This window comes from Sinohyriopsis cumingii, chromosome 19 (genome assembly GCF_028554795.1).
Source record: "Sinohyriopsis cumingii isolate HCF-2022 chromosome 19, ASM2855479v2, whole genome shotgun sequence".
Classification (NCBI taxonomy): Eukaryota; Metazoa; Mollusca; class Bivalvia; order Unionida; family Unionidae; genus Sinohyriopsis; species Sinohyriopsis cumingii.
Genome location: NC_142979.1, coordinates 21,222,587 through 21,228,858, shown reverse-complemented (window position 1 = coordinate 21,228,858; position 6,272 = coordinate 21,222,587).

Here is a 6,272-nt window from a genome sequence, read left to right as displayed (position 1 = left end):
TACCTCAAAAGAAACTGTCCATCGTATCCGGAGAAATTGTGAGCCATCACCGTGGCATGACGATGACAATCTCCGTAACGTTCGATGTCCTCTTGGCTCCACGTCTTGTCGACGGGGTCTAAGACCCATTGGGCAAAATCGGCTAACGTGTTTGGTCCCCGAAAGATTTTTTCACGCCCTCCGGGTATCTTGCTGCAGTGAGGGCAATGACTGAAGATAGGTTCTTGAATGCACTTCTCGCACGCTCGATGAGCCACGCAGAAATTAGGAATGTGAATGCCGGTCTCTTGCATGCATTCGAAATCGAAAAAGATGAAATTGCCTTTCTTCTTGTGACCGTCCTCTTTCTCTGGTGGGGGTTGGTATTTTTGCACGTAACATTGGTGTTCCAAGTCCACGATGTGGTGACAAATGTGACATTTTTTCTTTCCTGAACATACGTGTGCCTTGGTATTATTGGTACGTATGACTTGTTCACACGTAGAGCACAATCTCAGCAGTTGACAAGCGCATTTCTTCTGTGAACCTTGCGTCTTCAGATGTTGTTGGTAACAGGTAGGGCTGACAAACGTGCGCAGACAAGTGGAACAAGGCACTGGTTCTTCGCTCAGACAGGGTGAAGAGGCCAAACATCCTGTGCATTTCGATCCACAATGCTTGTGTTGCTCTCGATTGTTATAACCATGGTCACATTTCTCACAGTAATAACTGTATTTAAGGAATCCGGTGATACTGGTAATGGTATCGAAATGTTCATCGTGATGATAAAGGTGAATGTATTTTCCGTCCTTAAAGTCTTGGCCTCGAAACAACAGAGGTCCGCGCACTTCTTGAGGGTGCACTTTCAAGGTGTATCGTGGAGCTAGGGCATCTTGCAATTTTTGCATCTCAGGAATACCACAGGGTGTGTCTTTGGACAGGCCGGCTTGTCGTAACAGGAGTTCTGCTTCGCTTCGTTGTTTGGCTCGATAGGAACGTTGAATAGTGTTCCAGGTTCTTTTCCATTCTACCGTGTCGTTCTTGTTGGCATAGGTTCGTCCCACCACGATGGCACGGGCTAAACACATCTGGTCATGAGGATTGTGAATTTGGACAAGGCTACGCTTAATGCTGCGAAGGTCGTTCACCAATAACATCTTTTTGCGTCCAGTCCCTTGAGGAGGAGAGACGTGGGTCATGTCCAATGTGGCTTTTCCATCGGTGATGTCAAACTGGTCATTAGATTGTTGCACGTGTTGAATCTTGTCCATGACTTTGGAAGCGGTCAATTCTGCAGGGGTGCTAAACTCGATCCAAACAGGGGATTTCAAACCGTCGTGTTGTATGGAAAGTCTCAAGCGATCGTCTTCTTTGGGTTGACATTGTTGCTTGAGTGCAGTGAGCAAAGAATCCCACACCTCAGTGATGAACACTTCTGCTTTCTCTAACGGCACTTCAGCCTTGAAATCTTTAAACTTCACCGTGTATTTGTAAGCCGTGGTTCTAAATTTTCTAGAGGAGCGCTTTTCCGTCTCTCGAATGGAATAGTATTTTTCAGGGTTGACTAAGGGTGGTGAACTTGTTTTAGAGGGTTCTGATTCTGGTTCACTCATGTCCTCTTCAAAATCACTGGCATGAATTTGTGCCAAGATTTCAGCTCTGGTACGAGGCGATAGATCACGTTTCTGCCTCTTACTTTCTTCTTCTTCTTCTTCCTTCTCAAATGAATTAGATCGTTTCATCTTGAAAGCAAAAAGTCAAATGACTCAAGTTCAAACACCATAAACTACTTTATAGTCATAGCAGACCAGCGTATATAAAAGGGTGTGTGTCTTGTCCTTTCACTATTCATTTCACTCTCAAGCCGAGCACAACGATGGAAGAGACTGACCAGATGGAACGTTTCGTTAGAGCTTTGCGAGGGGTCATTAGAAAATTCTCTTCAGACCAGCCTACGGACTACTCTCCTTCCTTTAGAGATAAAAGTCAAGATACTTGCTATATCTGTCAGAAGAAAGGGCATTGGTCTTCAGAGTGTCCAGACCGTCAAAAAAGAACAAAAACAGGGACTAAAAAAGACAAAAGTCAAGATACCTGTTTTTATTGTAAAGAAAAAGGACATTGGTCTCCAGATTGCCCAAAAAAGAAACAAGAGGAATCAGAAGAAAAGAGGGATTCTTCAGAAGAAGAGAGGGGTTCTTCAGAGGAAGAGAGGGATTCTTCAGAGGAAGAAAGCAGACAGGTGAAGAAAAAGAAACAGGAGAAGAAAAGAAGAAGGGAAGAAAGTGAGGAGGAAGAAGAGGAAAAGAGTGTGACAGTGAAGAAATTCAAAAAACAGAGAGACTAAACAAGGAGACAGAAGAAGTCAATGAACTTTTAATTAAAGTGTTGTGTTGAGAATTGTGAATTGGATTGTAAAAAATGGAGAAAAGAATAAATGAATGATATAAGGTAAGAGTCTTTGAGTTTTGATTTTAAAATAAGAAGCTACACTCACGCACTCATACACAAACACGTACTATAGGGGTAAAATGGGTGGGTTTTTTTTTTTTTTTGAGTGATTGGCAAATTGAAATTGTATTTCTTTTCGAGAAATGTGGGTGGCCCTGAAAAGGGCCTTTTTCTTTATGGTGCAGGGGTGAGTTTAAGCAATCAATTTTAACTGCCTTATGCCTTTGCCACGGCCAAGGCCTACTTCTGAACTGCGTAATGCTGATGATTGGGTTGAAATCATTAAGGGTGGTACGGTAGGCTTAGTCACAGGGTTGACGTGTTTAGCTCGGGAAGGTCGTATTCTCTTCGGTCGTGATAATGAAGTCTGATACATTTGTTTCAGACTTCTTAACTCCGCTAAAATGTCCAACAGTACCGTGACCGTTTGATTTTCACCCTCTTGTTTCTTTGCTGCTACTACTTCTTCTTCTTGCTGTTGCTGCTGTTGTTTTTTTCTTACCTCTTCTTCTTGTTGCTGTTGCTGTAGGAGAAAAGCCTGTTCCGCTTCCTTTTGTCGTTGTATAAATTTCTCCAATTCTTCTTTTTGTCTCTGTCTAAAATTTTCCACTTGCGGTAATGAAGAAGGTAACGCAGGTTCCGGAACAAATTCTTGCGAAGAGAGAAAATCCACAAAATCCCAATTCACTTCTTCTGAAAGTAAGTCCGAGTTCCCTTGGGCAGTCTCTCCTGCTGGTGCACCCCAATGGATCGTTTTCTGAGTTTCCGTCATGTTGAATGACTGTCGCATAGATTGACTGCACACAAGCGCTAGCAGATCTATATTGACTACGTGACGTCACAGACTGCTCTCTTCGGATTGGATGCGGCTGGCTGAATTTTGTAACGCGTGTTTGGATTGGTGAATGAACTCAATCCGTTTCAATCCTTTCTGTCCCTATAAATAAGCGCCGTTGACTGCATTGATTCACCTGTTCTCGTCGCTTCAAGATGTGGACTACAGTTGAGTCATCCACCCTTGTGTCTTCCATGATGTTTCGGACAGACTTGCTCATGTATGTCCGATCGAAGTGGACCGTTGTCCACAGGACCAACACCAGCCTGTGGATACGTAGGATCTACGTTGAAAGACAAGGATGCCTAAAAAGAGTGCTGATGTACGGACCAACAGTGAGACGTAGCCTAAGAACAAGAAGAAGACCAATGCGGTGCCATTTATGTTAATGAATAGATTAACATAAAACCCAAAGGCCCTTTTCAGGGCCAGCCATATTTCTCGAAAAGAGATAGTCTTTTGAATTGCCTACCCCTTTTTTAAAAAAATTTTTTTTAAAAAAAATCCCATGTTAAATTCCCCTTGTCCCTAAACAAGCCCAAACTCTATTCCCATGTTAAATTCCCCTTGTACGTAAAGTGCCCCACGATTTATCGCCATGTTAAATTTCCCTTGTACGTATAGTGCCCCACGATTTTTCTCCATGTTAAATTTCCATTGTACGTATAGTGCCCCAAGGGTGTTTTTAATGCTAATTCCCATTGTACGTATAGTGCCCCCCTTCACTACTATCATACTGTGGTAAAAATATGAAGTCTTTCAATTGCAAGTATCAAAAGGACGCGATGGAATATTATGTTTATTTCATTTTGAGTGCAATAAGGAGGATGTAATTTCACTTTGAATATAGTCGAAAATACACTTCAATTTCGTAATATGTAATCAAGCTTGAAATTTCGTAATATGTAATCAAGCTTGAAAACCCATGACATGGCTCATGTAATTCGGATTTGCAGAACTAAGAAAGTACATTTTGAGGAAATTCAGACTGTAAAATGTAAGCATATTTTTGCCATTTGTATTACCAGCTAAAGAAGACAGTTCATGCCTTGTCACTGGCATGTTGTTTTTAAGGACCCTCTCTGACGTCTATAGCTAGCCTAAATCTGAAACATGGTATCAAAAAAGTTAACGCGGAATGTGGCAAAGCAGCTCGTATGTAGCAGTCCACGAAACATCTACTTTAGTTGATTCACAAACAAATCTAATCAACATGATTAGTTTACAGTGTAGTTCCTAATACACTACTGGGCACACGTGAGTGCAATACGAAGTGAGCGTGAGTGTAATATCGTAAAATACTGAACGATTCTGACAATGTAAAATCAACGGAGAAAAAAAAATTGAGCGTATAATAATTTAGTTTTACACTCACTCATTCCTATATAGAATCGATAACACTGAAATCAGACAAGAACCTAATATTTCTAGCACGCTCACAAACTGATTAAGCCACCCGTATCCAGGATAGTTTAACGCTTAAAACAAAGTCTGTTTTCTCTGGAGCTAACACTCGAAGGTATCATTTGACGGAAAGATTTGTATCAAGGTCTACCATAACAGTAAACATTATTTCATAGAAATTGATATTCATTAGCGCAGCTCTACTATCGCGCTCTTTGAAATATTATTAAGCTAGAGATGATAACATGATTTAACTGCGACACTAAAATTCATCAATCCTCAATGCTTGAACCGAATGATCATTGGCTAGGTTGTTTTAATTTAAGCACAGCAAAAAGAATACCTAATGTTGAATAGACTACCCAAGTTTCCCAGCTTGAGTGCACACACTTACAGGAGGAATGAATATATATATATATATATATATATATATATATATATATATATATATATATATATATATATATATATATATATATATATATATATATATATATATATATATATATATAATGACCTTTGAGTTCCTTAGCGAGGACTTACTAAAGTTTTTCCGGGATCGCGTTAACTTTTAACTTGGTATTATATCCGGCTGTTGTTACAAAAATTGAGTTTCCAAAATCTCATAGTGCAGGGCATACAACTGATGTACGTTTAAGGAGTTTCTCAGTACATAAATATGATGGCATTGACCACTTAAATCAGAGCACCAAACACACAACGTTGAAAGAAGGTTGTCCTGATTACTAAACCCCTCTCCTGCCTCGCATGCATATATATATTTATTTATATTTATTTATTATTACAGCTATCCTGCGCACACATACTGCAATCAGTCATATCCCTTGTTTGCGTATATCTGGTGTATGTTTCCTTTAATCAGCTATTAGACGAGTCTTCCCGTGCGTTTGTCATCTTTTTGTTTCTTCTTCAATAGTTCTTGATGAAATTCGTCGAATGGTTTTAGTATTTTCCTCGCCAAGGATACCAAGGCTCGCCAAAGATAGAATGCATTCCACGAGTATCAGAAATTTCATTTGAAAAGAGGAACTCGTGAAAAATTATATATCGTTTTAAACAATACCCAATCCAATGCGATTGGAACACAAACCTATTAGTCAATATTAAAAGGAACAAAACCTTCTAAGAACATGTTTAAATTCTGTATAAATATTAAACTGTGATGATGTAATCAATATCTTATTGTGTCCTTTGTATTACAGATACTGACTTTTTGGATCAACTTCGAAAGGAACTTAAAGATGATGAAGGATGATGAAGGATACAAAACAAAAATCTATAAAGACTCCAAAGGAAACTCTACGTTTGGAATCGGCCACAAAATCACGCCAGATGACCCAGAATACAAACAAGTACCTAACAGAGCAAAAAGGCTCGAGGAAAGAATGAGGAAAGTAGAGAAAAAGTGTTGATAAGTGTATTTTCTTTTGAATTTGTTAGGTTTCGTTTTCACGAGCTGTCAGAATGGATTCAGCTTAACAGTACTAAATATATGGTTGTATAGTCAATGCTTATAATTTTATATATATATATATATATATATATATATATATATATATATATATATATATATATATATATA